At 45.7% G+C, this 27,815-nt stretch overlaps 1 protein-coding gene across 6 annotated transcripts in view; it reads right to left on the bottom strand.

Moving 5' to 3' along the window:
- Window positions 1–27,116, bottom strand: part of SAMD11 (sterile alpha motif domain containing 11) — a 192,805-nt gene extending 165,689 nt beyond the window's left edge. For 4 of the 6 annotated variants that reach the window (XM_072883832.1, XM_072883831.1, XM_072883829.1 and 1 more), the window contains exons 1-6: window positions 27,000–27,115; window positions 25,418–25,681; window positions 21,975–22,060; window positions 21,515–21,582; window positions 20,641–20,727; window positions 16,393–16,499 (exon numbers count right to left, since the gene is read on the bottom strand). The gene's annotated coding sequence lies outside the window, so the exon portion shown is untranslated. Of the gene's footprint in view, window positions 1–16,392; window positions 16,500–20,640; window positions 20,728–21,514; window positions 21,583–21,974; window positions 22,061–25,417; window positions 25,682–26,999 lie in introns of all 6 variants that reach the window. The other 2 variants (XM_072883837.1, XM_072883830.1) reach the window with 2 other exon arrangements.
- Between the last annotated feature and the right edge of the window lie 699 nt (window positions 27,117–27,815).

Here is a 27,815-nt window from a genome sequence, read left to right as displayed (position 1 = left end):
CTGGTGACATTTCCATGCCCTCCCCAATTCCTTAGTCACATCCCTCACTGAGACAGCTGGCCCAATACCAGCTCTCATGCAAAAGATGAAACCAAGCTGCAGAAGTGTTTAGAATTTCTGGTGAAGCAATGACAAGACATTGAGGGGAGGTTGCAGTGGAACCTGTCCAGCAAAGTTTCTGTGGGTTTAAAAGCAGCAGACCGATACCTCAAGAAATTACTCAACAGCCAACATGGAACTGGACTTCAGCATCCAGTTAAAGGTTAAAAGCAGGCTGACAACTCTTCAGCTGAGAGTCTGGTTGCAAACCATTCTCAAACAAGTCCCTGGAAATCCGGTCTGCATCACTGGCTCAAACCTTGCCAGCTTAATCTGAATAATAACAGAGAAATGGCCCCTACAAGGCTAAATGCTATCAGTGTAGGACCAGCCAGGAAGATAAATTAAGCAGCACGCGTGGCTGAGACCCTTTAAAAGAAACAGTGCACTTCCTATTTTCTCATCTTGAAATCTCAACACTATAGTGGCAACACTGGCAGGAGTTCCTCAGTCAGTCTCCTCCTAAGAGGTCAGCACTTCAAGCAGATGTCCTTCTCCAGATCCCTTTCTCTTCCTTTTTTCCTATAGCCAGCATGCCATTGATTTAATTCATGATGCTTCTTTGCACAGCAATAGCAACCATCATCTGAAGTTCATGAAACACTTGGCAAACAGTCCTTTCTCAGCTTTCCAGTAGCACTGTGGGGAGCCAGGGAAGCACCAAACATGGGCAAATATTAGTATGATTTCTGATGTGATGGCGGTGACATAAAAAACCCCCATGCTTTAGGAGCAGTGCCCCAAAGTACTAAGAACCTCATAAAAACATTTTGCTATTCAATATTCCTGAATATTTCAATAAATAGTTAAATTCCCAAATAAATTTCTTACATCTATTCTGCTTTTGGTTTTACTTCACAACATTCAACCCGATTGCTATTTGCTGCCTTACAGTTCCGTGCACGAAGATTCAGAGAAATCAACTTATTACTCTCAACTCGTCTGTGGAAAAACAAAGGCACAGAGCAAGCATTTGGCATTTCAGAATCAAGAGACGGGAACAGCAGACAACTCTGTTTCCTTATACACAGGCAGCTCAACATGACCAGGCTGTTCTAAAATGGACCATGCATGTTACTTGTTACCTACTAAGCATAAAACAATTCAATTCCCTTCCTTATATATAACGATACTTGACTTTAGTATTTCTAGAAAGGGAACTGTTTTCCCCCATTTCTCCCACCCTTCCCAGTTTGAGCCTTGCACGTATCTCCTGAAAAATCTGCCACTGTGCACGCACAAGCTGTGTTGCACTTAATGAGGCACTCCAGGTTCAATGAGGTCCTTCATCTTTTCAGTTCTAGCTCTGTGCTTCTCCCTTCCAGGCATCTAAGTTGGCTCCTGCACGATCTTCATTATGGTACTTCTTTTTCCTCAAGTTATAGCTCCATGGTTCCTTTCCCTGCTGCCTGAGGCAAGAGGCTACAGGGTTAGAACTCCCCGGTTCTGTTTCCAGATCTGTCACTGAGCTGTTGTGACCTTGACAACATGCCAGGAAGGTGGCATTTTTCAAACTTGGGTGCCTAAATTTAGGCACCTGACACAACGTTATTTACTGACATGATAAGCATCCATAGCTTTTATTAAAAAAGAGCAATAATTATGACAGTATTCAAAGTCTCATACTTCTGTGTCCCCTCCTGCTTTCACATTTCATTAATCCCAAACCTGCATCTCCCCCTTACTTTAATAGCCAAAGCTAATGCAAGCTTTATCTTCAAACCCAGTGTAACCTATACTCCCAGTTCTTCCGGAAGCTACACTCTACTGCCAACAAAACCTTCACATGTATGCCTAAAAAGGTTAAATGAGAACCATAGATAGGAGTTTCTGATATCGAGCAATGCATTGACCCACCTTCCCTAATCCCTTTACCATACACCACCACAGCAGAAAATAGAAGCCTCTTTGATTTTCCTCCTTGGGATCCACAGTACTTTTAACATTCTCAGCAATCCACCCAGAAAGAATAATATACGTGCTTGGTCTGTGGACTATTGCATCTACATACAAAAATTGACGCAGCTCAGTTTTTAACTGATCTCACAATAGGTCTATAAAGCATGAAAACGGAACCTTCCAACCAAATGCTTCACATTCACGCCCTTCCTACAGACCTGTAAACCCCTCATAAAAGGCCCTCTCTTAATCTGTATGATGACTATGCACTTTTTTGTTTAAGAAAAAAAATGTACCAAAAAATATGTGCTATAGACGGGTAACATTTCAAGGTGTCTATTTGGTCCTGTGTGTGAATCCACAGGGAGACAAAACAGTACTTTCTCATATTGTACATGTATGGATCTACATCAGATGGACTTTGTGAGTGATCTGACTCTCTTCCATGGCATCCAAATAGCTAGGGAGAGAGGCTTCCCCTAATCCCAGCGCCATCTCTGGGAAGGGTTTATCGTGCAGAATTACTTCACAATGGCAATGGGAAGTAGGGGAGGGTTTTCCTGTTTTCCGCTGGTATCTCCTCCATTAGCCAGAAATCGGGGCTCCCAGCCAGGCAGCACCCCCGGGGCCCGGGCCGGGCCGGCGCTGCCGCCGCCTGCCTCGGGCAGCTCCAGCCGGCGCGGAGCCGTGGCGCGGAGCCTCGGCAACACAGCCACCCGCGGCAGCCCCCCGGAGGCGGCCCGCCCCCGGCCAGCGGGCTGGGGGGAACGGGAGGAAAGAAGCAGCAGAGCGGGACCCCGCCTGGGGCCCGGTTCGCCTGGGCTGGGCTCCGGCAACGCTGCCTGGGGCCGCCCCGGGCTGGCGCCGCCCGCTCCCCCCCCCCCCACCCGCTCCCCCGGGGCGCTGCAGCCGCCGCCGCGGTCGGAGTCGGCCTGGCAGCGGAGCCGAGACGGCGATGAGCTGCCGACACGGTTCAATTAGCGCGGCGGCCCCGGCCGCTGCCTCCCCCGGGGCGCGGCGGGGCGGGGCACGGCACGGCTCGGCACGGCTCGGCACGCCCGCCGCCGCCTACGCGCTCCCCGGGCGGCCGGGGCCAGGCAGCCAGCGACGCGGCCGGCGCTCGGCGGGGAGCGGCGGGCGGGGGGGCGAGGCTTAAAAGGGCGATAGCATGGAAAGACAGACGCTTGCGACAACAGCTGCGGCCCGCAGCGGCCCCCGGGTCTCGCACGCAGCGAGCAGCGGCTGCGGAACACGCGGGGCGGCAGCGGGGGTGGGCGCAGAGTGCCGCGGGGCGCTCGGGGGAGCCACACGCTCAGCAGAGGCGTGCGAAAGGCCGTACTCGCACCCACGACTGGAGTTGCTGAAGCCACCGTCGGTGAAAGAGTGCTCAAGGCTGGGGAAGCGTGGCAAGGGCACACACAGACGAGCAGGAGAGAGCAAAGCACGCGGAGCGCGCACAGCCGGCACAGAGGTACTGCAACACGCGTGGGCAACCTCACAAAAGAGCAAAAATAAAGCGTGGAGGTTGCACATGCAAATACAGTCAACGCCGGCATACCAAACACGTTCACAGAGAACAGCAGCACTGGGCTTTCGTCTCCTGTACAGGCAACCACAAAGCACCAACCTACAGGAATGCTCAGGGTGACAGCACCTGAGAACAGTGTCACACATGGTGGTCTCATCGTCATGAGCCGTCGAGACGCGTTGCTGGCACACGGTGCAGGGTATATACAATGATGGAACTGCGCCAGCACAGAACAGTGCACCATCACTAGCATTTTGCACATCAACATTGGTGCTTTTCTGAATATTTTAGCAATGAACAGCTTCCGTGCTGAGATGGTCACGTTTCTGTTTTGACCCTTGGACACATGGGTACAGGTGTCAGACACAGGAAAAGTCTTCTAAATGATCAAGTGCCACACTCCAGCTCAGTAGGAAATAAGTCGCCAAGCACTGGTGGTGTGGCAGAAGGATGAAGTCACGATTGGAGCCCCATCCCTTCAACCACATCTGCCAGAAGATTCTCCACACCTAGCAAGACCTTTCATGGAGGCAAGCTTTGGCACTAAGCACATAAGTTTCAAGATTCAATTTTCCCCCCGTTTATCCTACAAAAGGATGTACTACTCAGCTGTAAGTTACATCCATTCATCCCAGCCCCGCTGCCACCCCACCAGAAGCTCTGCAACATCAGATACAGTGCAGTGAAACAAGGCTCGGACTCCTGGGGTCCTCTGCCCGCATCTCTCTTCTTTCAGCATGATGGACCATCTTTAAGAGAGATGGGTCTCCATTGTACAAGAGATGAAGCTGGGGCAAGCATCTTATTCTCTTGTTCCCTCACACAGAGATGCATTTGTTTCCTGGGAAAGTAAGGAAGATGATGGAAGTTGTTTCCCCTCTGCATGTTCCTTTTGCCCTCTGTCAGCATTTCTCTGAATTGGAAGATCTGATGCAATCCCACAAAAGCCAGCTAGTTTAAAAACTACATTAGGACTAGGAGTGTGTTTTAATCACCACCTTGTCTGACCTGACAGGTTTTGAAGATGTCCTCCTCCTGGCTTCATTTTCAAACAGTTAAAAAATATTTCCTATATAAGAGGAAGGGCTTTTTGTATTTCAACAAGACAGTTAAAAATCTCACTCATTTATCATCACGGTCCTACTTTCAATTTTGCCTTCCTGGAAATCATTTTGGGATGGGAAAGACAGATTGTATCTCAAGCCATGACATTTCAGTAAAATGCCACCTCTTCTCATCACGAAATGATGGTGTTTTGCCCCTTATCATCAAGTCATATATTGAGGAGAAGATTTTTTTTTCTCTCTTGAGTTTGCATTGCAGAAAAAATTAAGCATAGCAATCTACAAAATATCTGACTAGACTCAGCCTAACACCGATCCAAAAACGGGACAAAACTTACCATGGTTATCAAAGTTCCCTTCTACTTGATGTTACAAGGACTGGGGAAAGCAGTAGTATGTCACAAGCAACATTCCGCTCTCGCATAAAGGGATGTGACACCTGTTAAAGCAGAGTTGTGTCCACTCAGCTCCAGGAAGGCATTTGATCTCATTATGCAATACATAGGAACCAGATGGTGTGGAAGGAGCTGTTATGCCCGAAATATTTAACCTCAACTCTAAATATATATCCTGACTTCAAACTTCACTACTTCAGGAAAGCCTTTCTTCAGAATGAAGCTAATTTTCAAAATCAGATACTTTTTGAGGATAACAGTGAGGTATTGGACATCTGATTTTCAGAGCTGCAGAGCCTTTCCACAGGTTCCCATTGACTTCTGTACTGGAGTTACAAAGGTGTCTGGAGAAGGACTTGCAGGCTATACTTGTTTCCATGCCAACAACCACAAAAAAGGGTTATTTCAGATACAGACTAGCTAATTTTCAAATGACAAAACTATCTGCCATTTAAATTACGTTTGCTTCTCCTAAGCAGCTAAGGGGGGGCCTAATCCATATTGTGGAGTAAAAACCTGCAATATTTTATTATTAAAGTTTAAGCTGTTTTGGAATTACGGAAACATGAGAAAGGGCCTTTGTGTTTATGCCTGTAGACCTGAGGCAGGCAAACTTTCCAGTAGAATCTGAGGTAATTTTACCTGAGCACATCCCAGTGTAAGAACTGGGAACAGTGTAAGAACCTGTTGGCCAGGGACATGATGCTAGCCCTGCCAAAACAGGTGAATAAAAACTAGCAATGAGATAAGCGTGGAGAATTTTAGTCATACTGCTGTGCAAGCAGAAACCAGGAGGGAGGGAAGAGTCCTGACAATGCAGATCTCATTCTGGCAAAACTCTCATTGACTTCAGTGAAAACTTTGCCTAAGGAGGGGTGGCAAATTTCACACCTCATAACAAAATTCATCTTAGCATAGCTTAGAGAAGTTACATGCCTTCAATTACATCAGTATAGTCAGTGGAGTAAAACCCTTAAGTAAACAGGGTTCATTTCTGATCTAAAATGGAAACGAATTGTCTTAAAGGCGTTTTTGTGGGCTCTCGGCAGACATGATTTTAACTAACATGTAGGTCATAGGTACAAAGAACATAGCACTGCAGAAATCTCTGTTCAAGCTTTTGCCTCATTTGTTCTTTGTTGCAGGCAAGAAAATCCTGAGAAACGAATTTTTTTAATTCCAGAAAAATGCTGGGATGCAGCTCCCACTGGGAGAAAAAATGGCAGAGCTCAGAGCCCTTATGAGCAATTGCTCACGGAGAAACTCTGCCAGGAATTATAACTTGGGGAGGTGGGGAGGAGAGTGTGGAGCAGAAGAGGTGATGATGTGAGAAAATAATCTCTTTTTAAAAAAGAGAGATGGGAAAAGAGTTGCTCCCTAGATGAGTTCTGAATGCCAAGTTTCAGCAGTTTTCAGCCACATTATAAACCCTTGAAAAATGAGATTTAAGGCTTCTTATCAATTAGATGGACTAGCCTTTGTGCTCATAATTTTTTACAGAATTGCAAATGCTTCTCACTCTCCTCTTCTCCTAGAGTCGGGTGGGGGGGGAAAAACCCCTGAGGAAAAAGCTAAGTTCCTTTCAGGGACAAGCTGTTCATTCTTGAGGCAGAGAGCCTGGAGGGCTCTGTGCAGACCCTAAATAAAATGACAGTGGTGGCCCCACAAATTTGTTCCTAGGGTTAGCGCTCTAGCTGACCCTTCCCCATTCATCATACCAGTTCAGTCACTCATCATGAATGACACAGCATGACACCACATGAATTATCTCTGACCTTCAGGAGGAGTGGCTCCTCCAGATCACGTTGGGGTCATGAGGAGGGCAGGAGGGAGAAGTCGGTCTATTAGACCTGGGGATGAGCAGAATGCTTCAGCCTCCAGAGCAAAAAGGTGATGTGTTCACGGCATGAACCTGTCCTCATGGCCCAAGTAACAGTCCTATAATCTCAGCCATCAAGCCCAGGAGCGTTGCGTGAAGTAATGGTGTCTCTAGGATCAAGAGAAGCCCATGTGAACTGCTTTGGGTAAGTCAACTATGGACACAGCAAAAATGCCTGTGCCCTGATCCAGGTTGATTGCCCCGCAGAAGCCACAACCAGGACGGGTGTCTGGGAACTGGGCAATCCTGGTGTCTACCGCAAACGGGCTTGCCACAATGCCAAGAAGCTAACAGATTGTTGGCATTTCTATTAGAAGCACAAATGATTGGGTGTTTATCATTTGTCTGAAAGCTGTGCTTTGCTTCTTGTAGGAGGATGGAAGATTTGCCCCCAGATCACATCACTGCTCCAAGGAGTTCGGCGTTCATCCTGCCTCCTGCAGCAGACAGTGCTTGATGCTCCAAAGGAAGGTGAAGTCTTAGGACTCATCCAGCTTTGGGCCCCATCCTGACATTCCTACGTTCAAAATTTAGATGCTTTTTCTGTGTGTTGAATAACCAGATCTCGCCTATACAATATTATAAATATAATCTAAATGTCCTTAGGTACTTTTAGCCATAGAGGATGACTTAACACAGCTTAGTTCAAGGCATCTTTCACATACAAAAACTGTATGATGAAATATGCACAAATAAATCTACGCCTTTCAGATGCTCCTTATCTCAGTCAATGCCCAAAATTTTCAGCATTACAGAAATGTTTAATTTTAAGTAAATGAACCATACCACTGAATTCATTAATACCTCAAGTCTAGCAAACACTTGTTGTTTACAAACAACTCCACCCAGATGAGTCTGCAAATCTCGGTTCAGCTAATCCCTGAGTAAAGTTACCCCTAATGCAATACTGTTAGCAGGATCAGGGCCTAATAATTTAATCCAGCTAAGAACTACTAGCTACTGATGCTAGTGAATACAATGGGGCCATTCAGGTACAGAAGTGTTAGGTGGATTCAGATTTAGAAATAAAATTGGGAGAGTGATTTTTCTGTAATACCAATTAAAATTAAACAATGAATCTAATAAGTTCTTGATGCAGACAAGCAAGAAACGAAAAGGGCTGCAGTTCTTTAACATAGCGAACTAAGCGCATATTTCATCTGCTTAATATTCATTCATGGAAAATCCAAACTTAAAAGTTAATGCTGCCGGTTTTATGTCTTTTTAGTGTGTGGGGGTATCTGCTGTCCGCCAAACCACCACCTCTTGCCAAGTTATTCTTTCATATTTGTCCAAGACCATAGCATCAATAAGAACTAAAATGACACTGCTCTTATGTCATTATCTATAGGGAGATTCCCTTGTCACCAAGACTAGTTACAAACCCCAGAAAATTCCCTCCAGGAAAATCTAACATGGCAGTTTTTACCCAGAATATTGACTAAAGCAGTGTTTAAAGGCAGGCATGTTATTCTGCATGGGGCACTAGGGAGGTCTACATCTCCTGCTTCCCCCAAATCAAACAAACCACAGAGCTAGCAGTGAAGTTCCAACTATTTCCATCATTCAGCTGCAGCCTGAGAGGGTGCGAGCGCTCCCCAGGACTTTAATTCCTACTCTACCTTTGTGCAGGCAGAAAATGGAAATGAAGGAACAGAAAATGGAAATTAAGGAACTGCTCTATCGTTTTGGCAGGTGATTCAATTTTCTTTGCTGCATCCTGGCAACTGGCTTGCATTATTGCAACTCAGTGCTGTAGGAAAATCTAGAGTTGCAAGTCTCTGCTTATGCGGGGCAGGCAGGGAAGCTGAAGAAGGACTCAGCACTGGCAGCTGTTCCCCCAGGCACTGTGCCTGGGGCTAGACTCCATTCTAGTCCGGACTAGATTCCCACAGCACCATACAGCGTGTAAAAAGGAGTTTCAGAGATGGTGCCTCCTCCCTGCCCCCTGCACAGAGGCAGCAGTAAAAAGTTCCTTGCATCCATCATCTTCCCTGTGCACCTGTACAGGGTTAAGCATATTCTAACCCACTGTCTCATAATGTATTATGCTAGGGCACGACCTTACAGCTAGGGTACCGTCGTGCAGCTGCTGTCCTAGGAGAATGTCTACATACCGATTCCCTGCAGAAGGCAGCAGGCTGGGGGGGGCGGGAAACAAACAACAAACCTTTACAGGAAAGAGATGAGCATGTAGATTCCTCACCAGTAATTCCATTAGAGATTATTAAATCTACTACCCCTAAATAAGGTCAGTGGCTTTTTTTTTTTTTTTTTTTCAGTCTATCCCTCCTTTGCCTGTTTCCTCTAGGCAGGCACCAGCACCAAGGTTCTTTACACGTTATCTGAATCTATTTTCTTTTCAGCAAAGCAGATTCTCAAAAGAAAGCAAGTTCCCAACTTTCTGTTCCGTTGGCTGTAAGCATAAGAACATGAACTGATCATACAGGAATCAGGAAGAAACCTTGTGTTTCTTGTATATAGTAATAAACATTCAACCACGTGCAGAATATGACAGGAGAGATTGTGAATTGGAGTTACTGCTGCAAACAGAAGACAGGTTTTGTTAGATTAAATCTGTAATCCTTTAGCATAGGAGAAGTCTCTGTCCTTTTCCCGATAGTGACATTACCCATCACCTGGCACCTGTGTGCCAAATGAAATAACACATTGACCAAGGCATTCCCAAATAAATTTAGTCTCCCACTCTCCTTCACTCTCTCTCTCGAGTTTACTACTGTTAGTTTTGCATTTTCTGCACCCTTATATGCAACAGTGGTGCTTACACAGATAGAAATCCCCTCTCAATTAAATGGGATTTTGTGTGTGAGTACTTGCTTGCAGTATGCCGCTGTTGTGTTATCACCCTCCTCCTCGGCTTCTGTTGTGGGAGAACAACTTTGGGCGGGTGAGTGTGGACACCAAGCTCTGAAATTAAACCAGTCAGTATGAGCTCTATTCTACTTCTTAACACTCATGCCACAGCCAAGAGCTATCCCCTACAACATCACGAACAGGTAATTCTCGGAACTGTTAGTTTCAGCTTTACCATCTGCCCCTCTGACAGCCAAACTTCAATTCATGAGGAGATTGAGAGTTATCCCATATGTTGAGGGATATCAGATCAATTGAAGGTGTGATTTTAAGCAACTGAAAAAGGTTTCTCATTTTGAACCAGACTTATTTCAGTTTAATTTATATCAGAGTTTCAAATGAAACTGAAAAAGGAAGTTGGCACACATTCGCTTTCTAAATGGACTTTCTCTAATTCATTTAATCACTGACCCAGTCACAAAGCCGGAACAGTAGAACATGTGCACAACTCAGCTGTTTCAGTGTAAAATCCCGTGCATTAGCAAAAACTATCAGTGAAAACCAGTGCATCCCTGCTGATTGACATAAAATGACAGCTTATCAGCTTCCTTCTCCTTCCATAAGTATTCTTATTAATGGTTATAGACACCCTTTCTCCTACAAAGTCACAAAGTGGGAATTAATATAAAAAAAAAATCAAAAGTCACATCATCAGCTAAAAATCCTGCAGTAAGATCTCAGCCTACAGCAAGAACAGCTAACCATTCACAGACCCATGTGGTTCCAGGAATGCACAGCTCAACACTTCGTACTCTTTTGGACCTAGGTGTAATAGGAACTTGAACCGGTAACCCAGACGGACCTTGTTTCTCTTTTCTCTTGTTGCAGTCCTACCCTCCTTTATACCAACGATGAGGAGTACACAAAAACCTCACCTGATAAGGAAGATAGAGAAAAAGTCCCCCACTATCCTGGGCATGCTTTTTGCTCCTTTTAATCGTATGCATTCAAAGGTATTTATAAAAAAATAGGCAGTGCGCTATAAGGAATATTATCTGTTCTGCAGGGCTCCTTTCTAGATACCTGGCTGTGGATATTCAACCTGTGAATCCTTTAGTTCTTAGCACACAATGAGGGACAAAAGAAGTTGGTAAATTATATGGCATCTGTCTGATACAGACACTTCATCCTCTTTCTGCTACACCAAGCTGATTGCTCTTTCCAACATCACAGAGAAAAAGAGAGAGTACAAGGAGTAGAGAGAAAACAAAGAAAGGAGACTGCCACATCTCCAACTTTACTCCAGAAAGGTAATCAGCTGAGTAAAAGTCCTCCTCCTCCAAGGAAATGTGGTAACTGAATTTCATCTCCTTCCCCTCCTCAAGATGGCTGGTCTTAATTGTTCATGCCAAACGAGCAAGGAAGGAAATCTTTTAATCAATTTAAGATGAGAAAGGGGATGGTGAGTGACAGCAGGCCAGACACATCACCGGTCTCCAGTTTCTGAGAACTCTACTGTAGCTGGGATCTATTCATTCGTCTGGGATAGACTGTTCTTAAGACCCACAATCAAACTCTCCAGCTTGTTGGCTATTCAGATTACTTCCTAACTCTTTTGCAAAAGTTCCATAAAGTTTACAGTTCAAGCCTGATCTTTTATTTGGGATACGCTTGATTTTACTGTCTTCTAATGCCTCTCCCACACTTCCTTTCTCAATGCTGTGTTTTCTGCAGAATGAAAACTCCAGCACAGATTTACAGAAAAAAAACCCCAACAATCAAAGGGGTTCTCTCTAGCTATGCTCTTTTTGAACAGAAGAAAGATAAATCTTGTAGTTACCTAAGATAATGTGGTCAGTGTTAAGGTTTTTTCCCCCTCAGCTGCTATACTATGCTTGAAGAAAAACAATAGATGCTCTATCTTTTTAACATTACAATAGCAATAGCCATCAAAGGGATGCCCTGGGAAGGCAGGTGACCTGCAGAATGATTTCTCTGTTAGAATTTAGTCCACACAGTGAAAAGTGAGTAGCTCTGTCCTATGGATATATCAAAAATAGCAGACCTGCTTCCAGGCACTGCTGAGGTTGCCATGATGCAACCTGCTTCTTCCATGCTTGAAGGTAGTTCTGAAGATATCTTGTGATGCCACAGCAGTGCTTTTGTGGACTTCGCAATATGAGGTGGCTTACTAAATTTGAAGAGAAAGCAAATATAAAAATTATGACCTTTAAATGCATACTACATGATGTCAGGAAGAAGGCTTTGACTCAGAATAGCCAACATGTCTACTCCTGGCTAGACATGAAGAACACAAAGTATCATGGAAATACCTGCTGCATGATGATAAAAGAATCACTTGCTAACAGGTCTATCGAGTAATGCCAACCTTGCCTCCTCACAAGATCCTCCTCACAAGAAAGAATACAAGCTGAACATTCCCATACCTGGCACAAAAGAAAGGAGAGTGGAGCTCGGGCTCCATAACTGGGGTTAAATGTCAAACTCATCAGGGACATAGCAAGGGTACACCATCCCCATTATGCTTATAAAGAAGAAGAGAGGCAATGCAGGAGGAGAGGAAGGGGACGGGGAAGCAAATAAATAAGGACAATGCACAATTTATGAAGACAAGATGGTAGTAAGTGCTACTCACCCGGAGTGTAAATTGGTATTGATGTCACAACACAGCCCAGCCAAAAAATGATGATGATGATAATTTAGGGCTTGCACTATATCTCACTCAAGCCACAGTCCCATCCAACAGCAACTCTCACCCTGCCGCTTTCTTCCCCTTCTCTATTCATTGGTGTCCTCTTAAATCAAATACACTCAATGCTGATTTGATTATATTTCCTTATTTTATTTATCATCGCTTACTCCTACTCTCCTCACAAGTTCTCAGTGGGCATCTCAGTCATTTTCTGGTACCTGGCAGTACTCAGAGGAACAAGCCTGTCTTTAGGCCACAGGAACTGGAATCCTTATGCTGGTAAGGATTCATGCATCCTTCCCAGCCCTCATCTGTCATCCTTTAATCTCGCCTGTTTTATGCTCCAGATACTGGCTACCCAGTCCTGACTTCCCAGGTTTATAGCCCTGACTTACTTCCCTCCTGTAACATTTTACTGCTTGGTTATCGGCCCTTAGGGGCCTCATTTACACAAGTGCTGTTTTCGCTATAGTTAAGACTAATTCACTGGGTTACAGTTTGCTCTTACATCCTACGTTCTGTTCAGTTCCCAGTCTCCTCTCTCCTGCAGGGAGGCAAAGGATTTTCTAATGGACAGGAGACATTTTTAAAAAAATAAATTATGGGTATTAATCCCCTTTTGGGTGTTTCAAAGCCTGAATTAAATTCTCCCCCTCTGTATAGCATGATTCTGCCTGTTTCTCTCTGATGCACGTGCCCTCTGGGCCCTTCATAAGGTCTGTGGGACCTTGAGAAGGAGATTTTATCTGGGATCTGCTCTCCTCATCCAATTTGATGTTCTAGGGGAATGGCAGACCACAGCCCTGAGCAAGCCTTGGGAGACAGATATGTCCCCTATTTGCACCTCCAGTCCAGCTGACAGTATTCTCTTCCTAGAATGTACATCTGTGTGCTTTCTTTTTTTTTCTTTTTCTTTTTTTAAATTTATTTTCATTTCCTCATTAGGGAAGGAAATACTTTCCTTGTTATTTATGTTCATTTCTTCCCTAAAGCTTTATATGGTTACTCTATGACCATTAGGTTTCTACCTTTCTAATATACACACATGTACAGATACAGGTAAGCATACACACACAGATAATATATATTGGTGTGAGTATATGGCTCATTTCAATAAATCTCCCTAAACAAGGCTCATTTTCCAGTGCTGCTTGCTTCCACAGCTCCAACTCCAGCTGGGTCTGCGATTTATTTTGTTTACGGACCAGTTTTCATATAAAAGCACAGCACAATCAACGCCCTTCTCTACACTGACTAAGCCAAAACCACAGGATCACCTACAGAAAGACAGAGGACACAGTCAAAGGCCACCTGGTCAACCTATGTGTGGTCCCCAGGGCTGCATCTAATGTGCCTAAACCAGAGAAGACTGGTGGTACTATGCAGAACAGGTAAGTGTGATCCATGAAGCTATACAATGTGACCTGTCTGGGGTTGCATGCCCAACAAGACTTAATTCAACTGCCTAAGCAAATGAAAGAGAAACTCTACATTTGAGTCACATTAGAACCTCCCACGTGCCAGGATCAAGAGTCTGTTGAATTCTGTTTCAGTGAACTATTTAGCACCCGCTTAATTCCAAATAGCACCATAACAATGTCAATTACAGGAAAAATGAAACATGAATTTGTAAATAATACCGTCTTTTGCTGTTCTCTGTTACTTTTACAGGATCAAAAGCTTATTGCCAACATTTATTAGATTTCCCAACCTACTGCAAGAGATAAATAGATATTATCCCTATTTCTTTGATAGATAAACTGTGGCACAAAGAAATTAAATGAGTTGCCTTAAGGTCATACAATGAACAGCTTAGGAACTGGATCACTGGACCCATTCTTTTATTCTAATTTTTGTGTCTCTAAATGTCAAACCCTCCAGGGGTTTGGCACATACTTGCAAATGATTTTCCAAAACTACCAATATTGGCGTAACTCCATTCCTATAGAAGCTAGTATGCTGTGAACAGAATTGGACCAGTTTATTATCGTAAATGGCAACAAAGCTAAAGCAGCACCAACTGCAGTTCAAAATCTCACCCAAATGCAGAATCAATAAATCTCCAGAGTAAATATAGTAAATAGTGACAATAGTAAAAAGCAAACCAGCATCAACAAAAAAAGCAAAATTAAAACCAGAAATGAAAACACAATCACAAGAATTTAAGGGCCGTAGAGGAGCAAGAGTCCAGCGTGTTACGGTATGGTTCTAATCTGTGATGCGGGCTTCTGGCTGCTATGGGATTGCACATAAATAATAATATCCCACAGCTGCAATTTTTTTTTTTTTCCTTAAATTGGCTTCTTTGGCAACAGTGACCACAACCAGATCCTCATCCCACACACCTTTCTTTTCTTTGAACCCCACATGCATCATACACTCAAATGAAAAAAAGCATCCCTTTTTAATAAACAGGGATGTACCTAAAGTGCTACCTTGTGGCAGGCACATATATACTGTGTTCACATGAGCCTCAAGAAGTGTGTGATTATGTTCAGTATTTGTTCTTCATGGCCCTTCCTCTTTCTCCAAGCGCCCAGCATCCCCTTTTCCACACTCAGAGATGTGCTGTGTGCTGCAATATTTTCACTTGATGGCTGATGGAGTTCCCCCACATAGACGTGGGAGGAAGGAAAAAAAAAAAAAAAATCACAGCTCTGTTGCTGCACATGTCTGCTTCCTGGCCTGGCATGACAACCCCAGCACCATTGCCAGGAATGCTCTTTGCAAGAGAAGGGTGTGAGTGCTGCAGGATCCCCCTCAGACCCAGCTACCAGCTGGTATAGGCAGTAAGAACAACACATTATACATTCCTGCAAACCTCACTTGTTTCAAGCCACAGAAATCACGCCTAATGTATTGAGCAGTTAAAAATGAAGGAACCCCAAACTTGATGCATGTTTCTATTCAGTGGGCAAAACAGCTCCAGCTTCATCGATACCCTGTCAGGTGGTCTAGCAGCAACTACCTGTGGGGTTTGAAGACTGAGATCCCAGCTCCAGAGTAGGCTCACCCTGCATAATACTGGTTTCAGGACGAATCGTGTCCTGCCATCCAACCCATCATTGGCAAGGGGCTGATGCAGACACATATATCACATGTAGATGTGAAGGGCTGTGTCCTCAGTCAGCACCTGAACCTGAACGTTTCCACAGATTACCACTGAAAAAATGTAATATACTTCACCATTCCTCCATGTACTAAATACTGCATCACACATTGGACAACACTGTAGAGACTTGGATTGGCAAAACCGACTATCCCTCCCTCACTGAGCTCAGCTCGCTGACTCCAACAGACCTATTTATATGAACAATAATTACTCCTCTGAATAAGGGATTCAATCTCCAGCTATTAGACTCTAAAGTAAAAGCCCAAATGACAGACACTAATCTCTTCAGGGTATAGAAGTAGTTTTTAGATGGTACATTAACTGGCTGTGTAGTTTTATCTAGAGAGTCCCCATTCCATAATCAGAATGTGTACATCCTGTATACTACCAGATCCCCAACCAACATCTGTAGCGCATGCATTAGCAGCAGTTTACCATTGTGCTTCTCTGTGCAAATTCTGTCATTAGCAGCATTCCCTAACTCCTTCCAATTCACGTGGAGCAGAAGGGGGGAGTGCAGTAGATTCCTGAATGCGCATGCAGTGCTTGCTTTGTAGTAGACACGCGATACACTTAATTTTCTAAAATGTATATTCAGACATAGGGGAGACTTGGACAAGGTTTAAGGTAGCTAGTAACTGTCTCCAGCATGAAGACTCTAGGGAGGTCTGGAGACAAGTGTTCTAAGGACAGCATATACATTGGAGATGACACCCTAGGTGGTTTTCAGGGCTAGAGATACAGGTGTGTGGACTTAGAGGTGACGAAAAAGCACTTTCTGCAAGCTTAGTAATCTTTTATGCCACCCCACTCGTTTGGAGGGAAAAGGACCCAACATTCCAGCATTCCCATTTCCAAAGAGAGAGTCTGAATCCCACGTGTTGCATACCTCACTTCTGTTGATGATCCCATCGAGCATCAGCAACGTAGAGGAGCTTTGCTTTGCAATTTTTTTGTGCTCCAGGCAGGAGTTTTCACTCACTGTGTTCAGTGAACCTAAATAATAAAGGGAAAACTTAAATAAAGAGTTCCACCTCAGAGGCAGTTGCTGAAGAGCAGTTACTAAATGGGAAAATGGGCAAAGGTCCTCCCATGTTTCCAATATAATCCCACTTCCAGCTAGGGCAACAAGGCCTCAACTGGACTGTCACGGCTAAGGCACTCCTTCCTCTGCAGTAAGTTAGAGGAGAGGATGACTGTTGGCTGAAAGTACAAAGGGACACAAAACACAGAGACCCGAGTTGGAAAACTGGAAGCAGTAACTGAAGATGGAAAGTGAAGGAGAACTGAACTCTGGGTCAGCATTGCTGGAGTAATTCTTCTAGCCACCATGATGTGACCTCCCTAATAAACCACTTGAATAACAGGATGGGGACAAGGAAGGAGGTAAAACATTTTCAGTGTTTGTAAATAAACTTGATTTTGCATGTGCATGAAAGCTTATTGAACAAAAATCCAGTTCAGTCTTGAGTCCCAGCCAGTGCCCCTGCTTCCCTTCTCCTCACCAAACCTAGTAAAAAAGAGAAAGACGTGGCTAAATAGTAGGGTCTCCCTAGTTTCCTTGGGTTCCCTTGACTATCCGTCATCCTGTAAGAGGGATTGTGCTGAGAAGGCTTAATGGGATCTCAGAAGCTCAGCTATCTCCAGAGCAAGTCCTTGGGACAGAAGAGTTTGAACCTCCCACACCATACACCACTGGTGGCTTGGAGTTGCAGGGCTTATAGTTTTGGGGGTAATATTCAAGGTCTGTTTTGCAAACTGCTAAGCGGTCACAGTCTCATGGACTTCCAACAGTTGTTGCTGTTCCTCCAGTTTCTAAGTAGATGACGATGAGTGGAATGAAAGTAGCAGGAGCCCCACACAGGAGGGGGTGAAAGGAAGGAAAGGAGAATCAAGAGAGAGGAGCCACTGCTTCTCAGAAACACTTCTTTGACCCCTTCCGTATCAGCAGGACTCCCTCACCTCTCTACTAACATACCGTAATATGCCAGCAGGCTGAAAAGAAGGCTGCATTCTTCCAGGAAACATAAACCCAGGGCTGGAGACTGCATGGGCGAGAATTTAGGGCAGATCTACTCCAAGACTCATCTGTCCTAGCACCTCATGTTCCCCCAATACTGTTATAATCAGAAATAATATTATAAACAGCTCTTCCTTCATCATAGGCTGATAAATTCTCATCCAAAGGTTCTTGAAATAGGTATAAAGACTTCTACTGATTACAATAAGATAAAGGCCACTCCAGCCTTTCTTGCAGAGGATCTAAAAACTAGCAGCCATGCCCTAATCTGAAATGTTCTCTGATCATTCCAATTCCCTAGTAACTAACAACCCTGACACCAAAATTTTGCCATTTTTCCCCACAAACCTGAGAAGTATTTATTCACATTGCACAGACTCCAAGGGGTTAAAAGCCATTTTGTTCTGGATACATTCTGTGTGACTCAATTTCTAAAGCACTAAATCGTAAGCCATAAACCCATGTCATTATTTACTTTCTTAAAGATAACATGGAGCCAGCTTCTCCCTGTCTGTCTCTCCGTTTTGCTGCCTTTTGGAGGCATTCTTTGTGACTGCTGCATGGCTCAGTAATTCCCAAGTCAGTGCATATATGGAAAATCCCTGTCAAACAATGGCCCAGGAGAGGGAAGGAGGAAAGCTCCATTCACCACCAGACTTGGTTCTCTCATAGCTCTCCCCTTCCCCACACCCAGATGCCTATGTGGCCATCTTCCCTGCCTCCTTGTTTTGTGTACCGAACAGCAGAAGTGCTCACGCTCCACACCCATTTGGGGAGGAAAAGAAAGGAGGAGCGGCGTGCAGCAGAGGGAGTGGGGAGGGCGTCACAGGGGAACAGAATGAACTTGTTCTCAGAGAACCATGGCGTCCAGACTGGCGGGTTTCTCTTATCCTGTTTCAGTTCAGTAAAAGCCTCAATTAACTCCACATTAATTATTAAATCAGAACAATGCATCTTTGGGTTCCAACAACTAAATTCTGTTACTGCTGTTTCTTTGGGGAGCTTGGCTAGTTTTACAACTTAGGACATAAATATCTTTCTTCAAGGAGTTCCTGGGCTGTTGTTTTTCTTTTCCTCTCTGTGGGAGCATTTTTAATCACAGTATCTTATGCATGCATGGAGAGAAGCATTTCTGGGCCTGTTGCACCTTGAAAACTTTTTACATCTAACACATACAGCTCTTCCAGGCTCCCACAGGTGCTAGCAACACAGCCATGAGACTTCAGCCCCCAAGAAAGCTCTCAAATTAAGGCTCTCCATACAGATCAGGAAGCTGGAAGCATTTGCACAGCCCCTCTAAGAGGGCCTGCTTCCTTGTAAAATGGTGTGCTGGGTTCCCAGGTACACATTATTCTTTAATTCTACAGCTTCTTCCCACCCTTCTCCACAGATGACCCTAGGAATTCTACCAAATAATGCCAGTCTAGAAATATTTGCCTTTTTCTTACGCCATTGTTGCTAGACACACACACGTAGAGGATGTTCTTCTGTTCTTAGTTGTCAACTGATGTATCTGTCTCACTGAGCAGAGCAAACCGTCCCCATACATACCCTGCTCATACCATCATTATCCCTTTTCTTGGCACAGGTTAGTAAGACCCAAGATAGCTGCTCTCCATGCATTTGACTGGTATGCCAAGGACCCCCACAGGGAGAGAAGAAGAGGAGATACAAGTTGCAAATGGGGCCATTCAAAGCTCCTCTCCTGCCCTTCAACTTTGCACAACACCATGAAGTACTAACTCGGTACAATGCTAGAAACCTCTAGGCACTCACCTTAGCTCAGGCCTCTTCAGAATGTTTTTGCCCTCCCAGCCCTAACCTCTCTTACTTCCCCAGTATATTTCCAAATTCTTGCTCTTGTAGGTGAGTCTGATCCTACTTTCTGCTTTCTTGCCCCAGATTATTTGGGAGACAAATGGCTTTCCTAAAGTCTCCTGGACAGTCTCTACCTTCCACCCATGAAGTTCTAGGACTTCCCGAGGAATGAACAGCTCCAGCACTGCAAAGTGCTTTTGTTTCTTATGTGAATTGCATGTCTTTGGGAAGGAGCTGACCCAACAGAATTTAATGCAAAGGCTTTATAGCTACAGAACGGGTGCAGGAAGGCCTGGCAGAACATCTGCACATTGTCTGAACTGGAGGGAACAGACTCCATGGGTCAGAGGGCCTTCATTTCCCAAACAGGGAAGTCTCCAGCTTCATGGATACAGAGGGAAACCCATCTCTCTCCTCCCATCCATTTCTTCCTCTGCCAGTTCTCTCCCTCTCTTTCCCGTTGTGAGCTTTTGCTGCTTGCCTCGTGTGCGGAATGAATTAAAGTGATTAGAAGCCCCCTGGGCCATATTCACAGCTGGAAAGAGGAGGAACAACTCCAAAGGCTTCTCTGTCAGTTGTATGGGGCCCCTAGTCTCTCAAGCACCTTGCCCCAGACAGAGAGGAGTGGCAGGGGAGAAGAGAGTGAGGCCACCAGCGACACACTACAGCACAGGTCAGAGAGCAAGAAACACAGCAGAAGGGAAGAGAAGGGACAGGAGATACATGAAGGGAGAGAGATGAAGCAGGGAGAAGAGGGTCTCAGCTGAGACCAACTTTCTCATTTGCACTGCCCTTCATCTTTTACCCCTTTGGCCACGAGGAAGAGGGATTAAGGGTGTTCTCTACTCTTGCTCCTCCCAGACAGCATGAAATCATTGGGCATAAGGTAATGGTTTCAAATCTGCACTGAGCTGAGTTGGGATACTATATGCAATAAATTGATAAGAAGGGAAGGAAAAAAATGGTGTCCAATACGTATCACCATGGGGACAGCTTTGGTGCTGGGCACAGACTGAAACTCTTCACTATAATAATAAAAAACTGGGGGACTGTGTGTGTTAAAAAAAAAAAGTATAGAAAAACAGACATAAGCAGGTAACTAAATTAAACAGGCAGCTCTGGGCAGGCAGCTAGTCAGTCAGCCATTTTTTCTGTGTCCCTTCACTGCTTGGATTTTGGTTTCTGCTCAGACTGGGGGAGCTGGCAAAACTTCATGCTTGACCTGCAGTACCACTGACAACATGTGATTTGTTTTGCCTCTGTTGGAAAAGACTGCAATATTTGCTGTAGCAAACTTACTGTCTGTCAGCCCACATGTCCTTCAGTGATGCCATTGACCACAGCTCTCCACTTCTTTTGGCAGAAATGACGAGGGGGAGGGAAAACCTGCAGTAAATATATTTGTATTAGTGAAGCTGCTTCCACATGTCTTTTTAAAAAAACCAGAATGGTCTAGAAGGCGACCAGCAGTACATATTTTCTTCTAATCCTGCAAACCTTTCAAGATAACTCTACACATTGTTGCCTGCATGCGTGACTGTGTGTGAGCTGTGCATTTGCCAGCAGTGCACATCATGCTCAGAACCTTTCTGATCTTGCAGTTTTCAGGTGTAAGGTCATCCTGTGAGGCTGCTCCCTGAGTGCTGAGAACACAACCCTCTTGTTCAGAAGAAAAATATCTCTACAGCCAGATTTAAGTTTCTAGGAGTACCTGTCTCAAAGATATGCCTGAAAGACACTACCCAGTGCTCTGGGTCACATAAAAAAGAAAGGCAGACAAGAAGGCACACTGCGGGAAGGATGTCTGGCGACTGTGTGAACTGTGTGGCACAGCCACCCACAAAAATGAGGCACTGGGCAGTGCTGCAAGAAGCACGAATTCAATCCCTTTTTGCTACACACTCCCCTGTGTATCCCTTTGGCAAGTTCCACATTGTCTGATAGAAATCAAGCTGTTCATCCTTGCGCTGCAGTTCTACATTTGCAAAATCCACCTTTCAAAGAGTTCTTAAGATCTTGGATGAAAGCTGCTATTATGCCTTACAGTTAATTAGGTAATCATTATTATTTATTATCGTGGGAGTTTCTGGAGAAGTTGTATGAAAGCAGAATAGCAAGCTTGACCTTATGTACTCACATCTCAGTCTAATTCAATATTCTTTATCAGACATACCTTTGCTGCAAAGTTCCTCAGAGTAGGGGCTTGTTCATTCTGCAGGAAGTTTGCAACACTTCAAAATGCTATGAAATTAATTAATAAAATTATCACTATCAATCATGATAAATAACTAGCAAAGCTGCCTGCCTATGGATAGCAAAATACATATATTATTGCCAATTTGCAAGGGATTATCAGTGGCAAGTGGAAAAGTCTCTCTAAAATGTTTCGCTATGGCTTATTTTAATGCCCACCTCCATTTGCATTTATGGAATAGAATTCTGAAATTTACACCGTTACATAACATAGGCAAATAGAAGAAACATTAAGGGCAAGGACAAAGAAGCAGCCTGTTGAGGTTTGTCTGCTTGAGAGAAGTCCACACGTTCCCCCTGGAAAGTGGAAAATGTCAAATATAGAGCCCCATGGAAAGTGGAAAATGTCCAATATAGAGCCCCATGATACTCCTGCTTACACTAGATTTATGTCAATGGAAATCCTCTGACACCAGTTGAATTGCTCTTCCACACCAGCATGACAGCAGAATCAGGGCCAGGTTCTCTGCAGGGGAAAAGAAGAAAGAAACAACCTGAACAGTTTTCATTTGTATCTGTGCCTCACACTCTGCCCCATTTAAAGCAAGGCAGCAGAGAACCATTTCTCCCTTCTGTTAGCAGGGTCTAATAAGAGCAGTAAGAACTGTTCACAACTACATCCTTCATCTGAGCATCTCGTAGCACAGACATTTCTCAGTCAAACATCACACTATTCATTCCTGTAAGGCACATATGGATGTCTATCCCCACTCTACAGGTGCACAAACTGAGGCCCATGGGGAGTTGGTAGAGAAGCTGGGACTACAGTCAAGAAACCCTAATTTCATAGGCCCTTGGTAGAACTTCCAGATGATGCTTGTTTTTACGCCAGATATAACCCACTGTTTGCTAAGCAAAGAAGAGATATGCTTTGCTGCCAAGTGTGAAAATCAGCGTGCAGCCATAGGATTGAGGCATAAAACCACTGTCCCTAAGGCCAGTCAGGCTGATCATTTTCATTCATGGATTTACAGAGAGTCCCATAATCTTATTTTAGCAGCACCCAAGCACAAAAGGGAGCAACCTCCCACAGACTGGAGACAACAGGGAAACTCGCACAGTGGGCCTGATCCAGAACTGCCTGATGACAAAGGAAACATTTCACTAATCCCCGTACATTTCTACAGGCTTCATCCCCCAGAGAATGCCAGCAAGATACTAGTGGAACCCACCAGCAATGGATCTGTGGGAGCAAGTAAAAGGTCCTGCTATCTTATTGTGGTCCAGGAATCCACTTTCACATGATTAATTATTTGTACTGTTAAGCAAACATGAGTGCTTTTAGTGCAGACTGAAGAAAGGTTGCTCCTAATCAAAAGCAGCCAGCTTGTTTATTTCTATTTTTCTCCCCATTGTCTATTTTGGTGTTTACAAAAACCAAAGTTGGGAGCTGTGTGGCTGTGGCCTCCTCACAGCAGCTGGCTTGCTTGTAAAGCCTCCACATCAGCCAGAAAGACATGCCAGATATATGGTTCATAGAGCATTCCCAGGGGGAGAAAACACCCCTTGGTGGTAAGGCCAGGCCAACATCTTTGTGCCTGTGGTGCACAGAGGTGGTTCCCCAAGTTGGCTTCAAACAGGCCAGCAGAACAGGGATGGCTGTGATGGGAGAGCCCACAGATACTCAAGCAGGCAGACCTGATTATCTAGAAATGTGCAGTGAGAGGCATTGACCACCACTCCAGCCCAGAGCTGGGAACAGTGGCTGCACTTCACCTTGGATTCTGCCTGTACGCTCCTCGACAGCTCCCATTCAAAACCCTACAGGTCCTTTTCTTTGGATCCTCCCACCCTAGAGAAAAAAGGATGGCGAGCCAAAGTCTGCCTGTGAGTCTCCTGTGCCATGCTGACATGTCCACGGGACAGCAAGAATCTCTATGTAGCATACCTAACTTAGAATGAGAATTGCAGTCGCTGGGCCTTTTCTGAGTGTGCAGCAGTCACACGTATACTGTTGACACCCTGCACTGGCTTCCAGTTTCCAGTTCCCTGCTACCTGAGAAAAGGGAGATGCCTTGAAAATAACCACCAGTTTGTTGTACCAATAGCTAGCCTGATTTTCACTGTTCACTTGGATAATTCTGAGACTGTTGTTAAACGGAGTGGCTGTTTAGCAATTCTGATCACCAAGTTCACTGTGTTGGAGAAGTTTCATAGGCTGAGGTTGGTTTCCTTTTGTTGTCTTTTCTTTAATAATAAAAAAATTACACCCCCCCCCAAGCCCTTTCAAGCCACAGCAAGAATAACAGACTCTCCCAGCAAAACACTCGCCAAGAAGTGCAGCACTTCATAATGTGTACATACATCAAACTGATAACTCCTGAAGAAATAAATACAACCTAGAAGAGGAAAAATGAACTCACTTCTTTAAGCATATCAGTAATATAAGCCATGGGCTAAGCAGGAGAGGAAAGAACAAACTCAACACAAGCTAGGAAGAAGGGGGAAGGAAGCAGAAATGTTACTCTTGCAAGGGATCACATAACACCAATTACCGATAAGGCATCAGGAAAGGGGTATAACAGCCGTGAAGCAGACCATAGCGAAATACCACTGTGCAGGTTGACAGGAATGCATTTTCCACTCGCTATTAGGAGCGGGGACATCCACCGCCCATATGTTTTCCCTCCCCAAAGCAGCGTTAGTTCTTCTTTTATTTTGGAGAAGCTGCTCTGAGCCCTGCTTCCTTCTACCCACTCCCTCACTACAAGCTACGTGCCCTGTCCTCCCTATTGATTTCCATGTCCTGTAGAGCAGTTCCTGTCCCTACGGCAGCTCTGGCTGGAGGACTGCAGGGCAGACTCCCCCACCGCAGCTCCACAGGGAAGAAGGGAGAATGCACACCTTTACAAGAAGCAGCCCATCTTAAAACTGGGCCCCTGCTCGTGAGGCAGCAGTTCTCAAAAGGTCCCCTCTCGCTTGAACCACTGTTTTCTATTTAGATCCCAAGCGGATATGTTTAGCCACACTCTTAACTCCAAACGTCACGGCTAGCTCCCTTTTCTCACTAGCCCCATGCATTAGCTGGGGGTAGTTGTCCAATTCTACCGTACTTACAAAGAGCAGAGATATAAACCTTTAATGGACACTGCAATAAGGGGGGGCAAAGCACCGCTATACCACTGTATTAAGAGTACTGAGCCATGTAAACAGCCCCAAGAGAGATCTCTGGATGCTCCCAAATACAAATTTTCCTGTGCTAAGGGAGCGCAGAGCCAGACAGGTTAGAGGGGAGAGCTATTAAAACCATCTGAACTTGAGCAATACTGGGCAGCTTGTACCTTTTTTTTCATTTTTTATAGCTGCTTACAGTCCCAACTTTTTCTTTAATATTCTTTTTTTTGGCACAGGACTGATTACATGCCTAATGCCTGAAGAAAAGTGGGAATACTGAAGGATTAGGAATACCTAAATTTATGGCAGGATTAGCTGGAGTTTTATCCTGCTTGACACAGAGAACTAACATGAACAATCAAGAAGGTCATTCCAGCTCCGTTATCTCCTACTCCTGCTGTAAAGAATGCAGAAATAAAGGATTGCACACACACAAAAAAGTTTATGACATTCATTTGAGATATCCCAGTCTGTTACGAGAAATCAGCATGTTTGTTGAATAATTCCACAATAATTCAAAAAATATTTTATGAAAGAATTAAATAAATAAAAAGTCTAACTCTTCTCTTGCTTACATCAGTTCTACATAAAACAACATTAATGAAGAGAGAACCAAACCCAAAGAAAATATTTGGTTAGATCTCATTCCACTGCCAATGAAATTTACCACTGAGCTTAATGGAGTAGGACCAACACCAGAAATACCTACATCTTCCATACAGCCGTATCATTCAAGGCTCTGCTGTGATGTTGGTTGATGAAATTAGCATTTCTGTGAGCAGAATGAATGATTCAGGTGCTAATCTAGTGCAGATTTCCTTGGGTGACCTTGGGCATGTTTCAGTTCCCTTTCTCTGAAGCAGGGATAACAGCCCCAACACCTTGGATGGCTTGGGGAGACAGATTCACAAGTTTACCGTGGACTCAGATTGAGTTAGTGATGGATCCAGACAAGAACAACAATGGACAGATCCTGTAGAAGGGAGAAATAAAACATGGAAGCATTATGAGCAGATTTTCATATGGGAGCTGTAGGTTCTCAGCACCGCAGAAAGCCAGCCAGCCACACACACTCTCTCTCTCTCTAAAAGGATTTTCTTTTAGACTGAGAATTAGATTTTTTGAGTCTTTGCTCCTACACTGGGCTTGACATTTTAAACGTATAGATCAGGCGATCCAGAAGAGCGGAGCTCGGGGGTAACAATAGTGATTATTTTTCAGTAGGAAACACTGCTCATTTGAATCGGGTGTAATTACATTACAGCAATGCTGCAGAACAAGCCCTTGTCTGCCCCTCCCCACTCCCTCTTTCCCCTGTAGGCCCATACCCCTGCCTTTACGTTGGGGCGGGGTTACTTATCGCAGGGCAGCAGCCCTCTCCCCCGGCATGAGCCGCTCACAGAGAGCGGATCCCCCCGCGCTGCTGGGGCGGGCTGCGGACGAGGAGGGGGACCCCCCCCCGGGCCGCCGCCCGAGCTGGGAGAGCCGCAGGGCCGCCCACGGTGGCCGGCAGCCGAGGGCACGGCCGCGGCGGGCGCGCTGCCAGCCGCCGGGCCCCCCCCGCGCCGCTCCCCGGCCCCGCGCCGGCAGCCCGCGGGGCGGCGGCGGCCCCAGACGGCGCGGCGCGGCCGGGGCGAGGGCCGGCTGGGGGGGCGGCTTCCTGGAAGCGGCGGGCGGCGGGTGGCCGCCGCCGGCCCGGCGCGCTGCGGGCCGCGGGCAGCGCCGGGCCGCGCCGCCCAGCCGCGGGGGGGAGCGCGGGGGAGGCTGCGCCGCCCCGCCCGGGGGGGGAGCGGCCCCGCGGGGCTCCGGCGAGGCTGCCGCGGGGCACCCCGCGGGGCGGGGGCGCGGACCTGCCCCCGGGACTCCCCCAGGCGGGGGCGCGGGGCTGCCCCGGGCACGGGGGGGCGGGGGGGGGGCTGAAGGCGCCGCTCTGCCCGCGGCAGCCCCGGCCCACGGGCCTGGGAGGCGGGCCGGCCGTCTGCCGGGCCCCGGTCGGAGAGCTGAACCCCGCTCGGGGTTCCAACAGAAGGCAGGCCGAAGAGGAGGCTGTGCTTCGGCACCTCTGCAGCGGGGTTAACTTGGCTCGTTCCTCACTGACACGTCGTGAGGCGACGGGACTGTGCACCACCAGGATGCTGCTGCCCTGTCCTCCTGGGCTCCTTTTACAGGCCCTTGTAAACAGAGTCGGGTGGCCAGGCCAGCCCTGAGCAGAGACACCCACACTTCTCAGGGGTACGCAAAGTAGCCGAGAGCGAGACCACGGCAATGCGCCAGGCGCTGGAGAGTCGTACCTGTAGCGTAGCCATGCTGAGCGTGCAGAGCCACTTTTCGCTCGTGCTTCCTCTGCCACTGAACAGAAGAGCTTTTTGCTGAGTCCGTCACAGGTTTGGTTTTGCAGCGCTATAAGCAGTATGCACTTCAGGTCACTGGAGTAAGAAAGAAGTATCTGAGTCATGCATTTGGCTCCTGGAATGCACTTTGGGTTCCCTGTGGCATATGGAAAAGACCAGAGCATTTTGGTACTCCTGAGTAACAGCAGCAAAACTGAACTGATGTATCTGGAGCGAAACCTCTCCAAAGGGTACCTAGACTGATCGAGACACAGACTGCAAATAACTTGCTCTGGAAATGTATTTAGGGAGCTAGAGCTTCCCCAATGGCTGCATTCTCCTCCCTCCCTTTTTTCTTTTTAGCAAGCCAGCGTAGTCCCTCCTTCGTGATAACAGACTATTGTGGAAGGCACCAAGGGAAATTCATTCCTCCCTGATACTTAAGGAGATGAGGTTGATTTGTTGATATCTTTTCTTTTTTATTATTCCTCCAAAACTGTTTAAGATGTTTAACAATCTAGCTTTGAAATAATGAGGAAGAGGACAGTTTTTGTACTGAGTGTTGATAATGGTTGAAGAATTGTAAGCATCTCAATGGAATTGTGTCTGCTCCAACAGGTTAAATTTAAAGTGACAATTATTCCATGTTTTCAATACTGAACGTTGAGCCGGTGGTTTCAATGTTACGTGAAGATGGCGCATACAAAAAGAATCCGTGCTATTGCACGTGCATTGGACTCTTGCATATTTGAATCCTGTACCAAAAGGTTTACTATG

The sequence above is a fragment of the Ciconia boyciana genome, chromosome 19 (assembly GCF_034638445.1).
Source record: "Ciconia boyciana chromosome 19, ASM3463844v1, whole genome shotgun sequence".
NCBI lineage: Eukaryota > Metazoa > Chordata > Aves > Ciconiiformes > Ciconiidae > Ciconia > Ciconia boyciana.
Note: the sequence above shows the minus strand (reverse complement) of the source record. Positions and strands in the feature narration are given on the sequence as shown.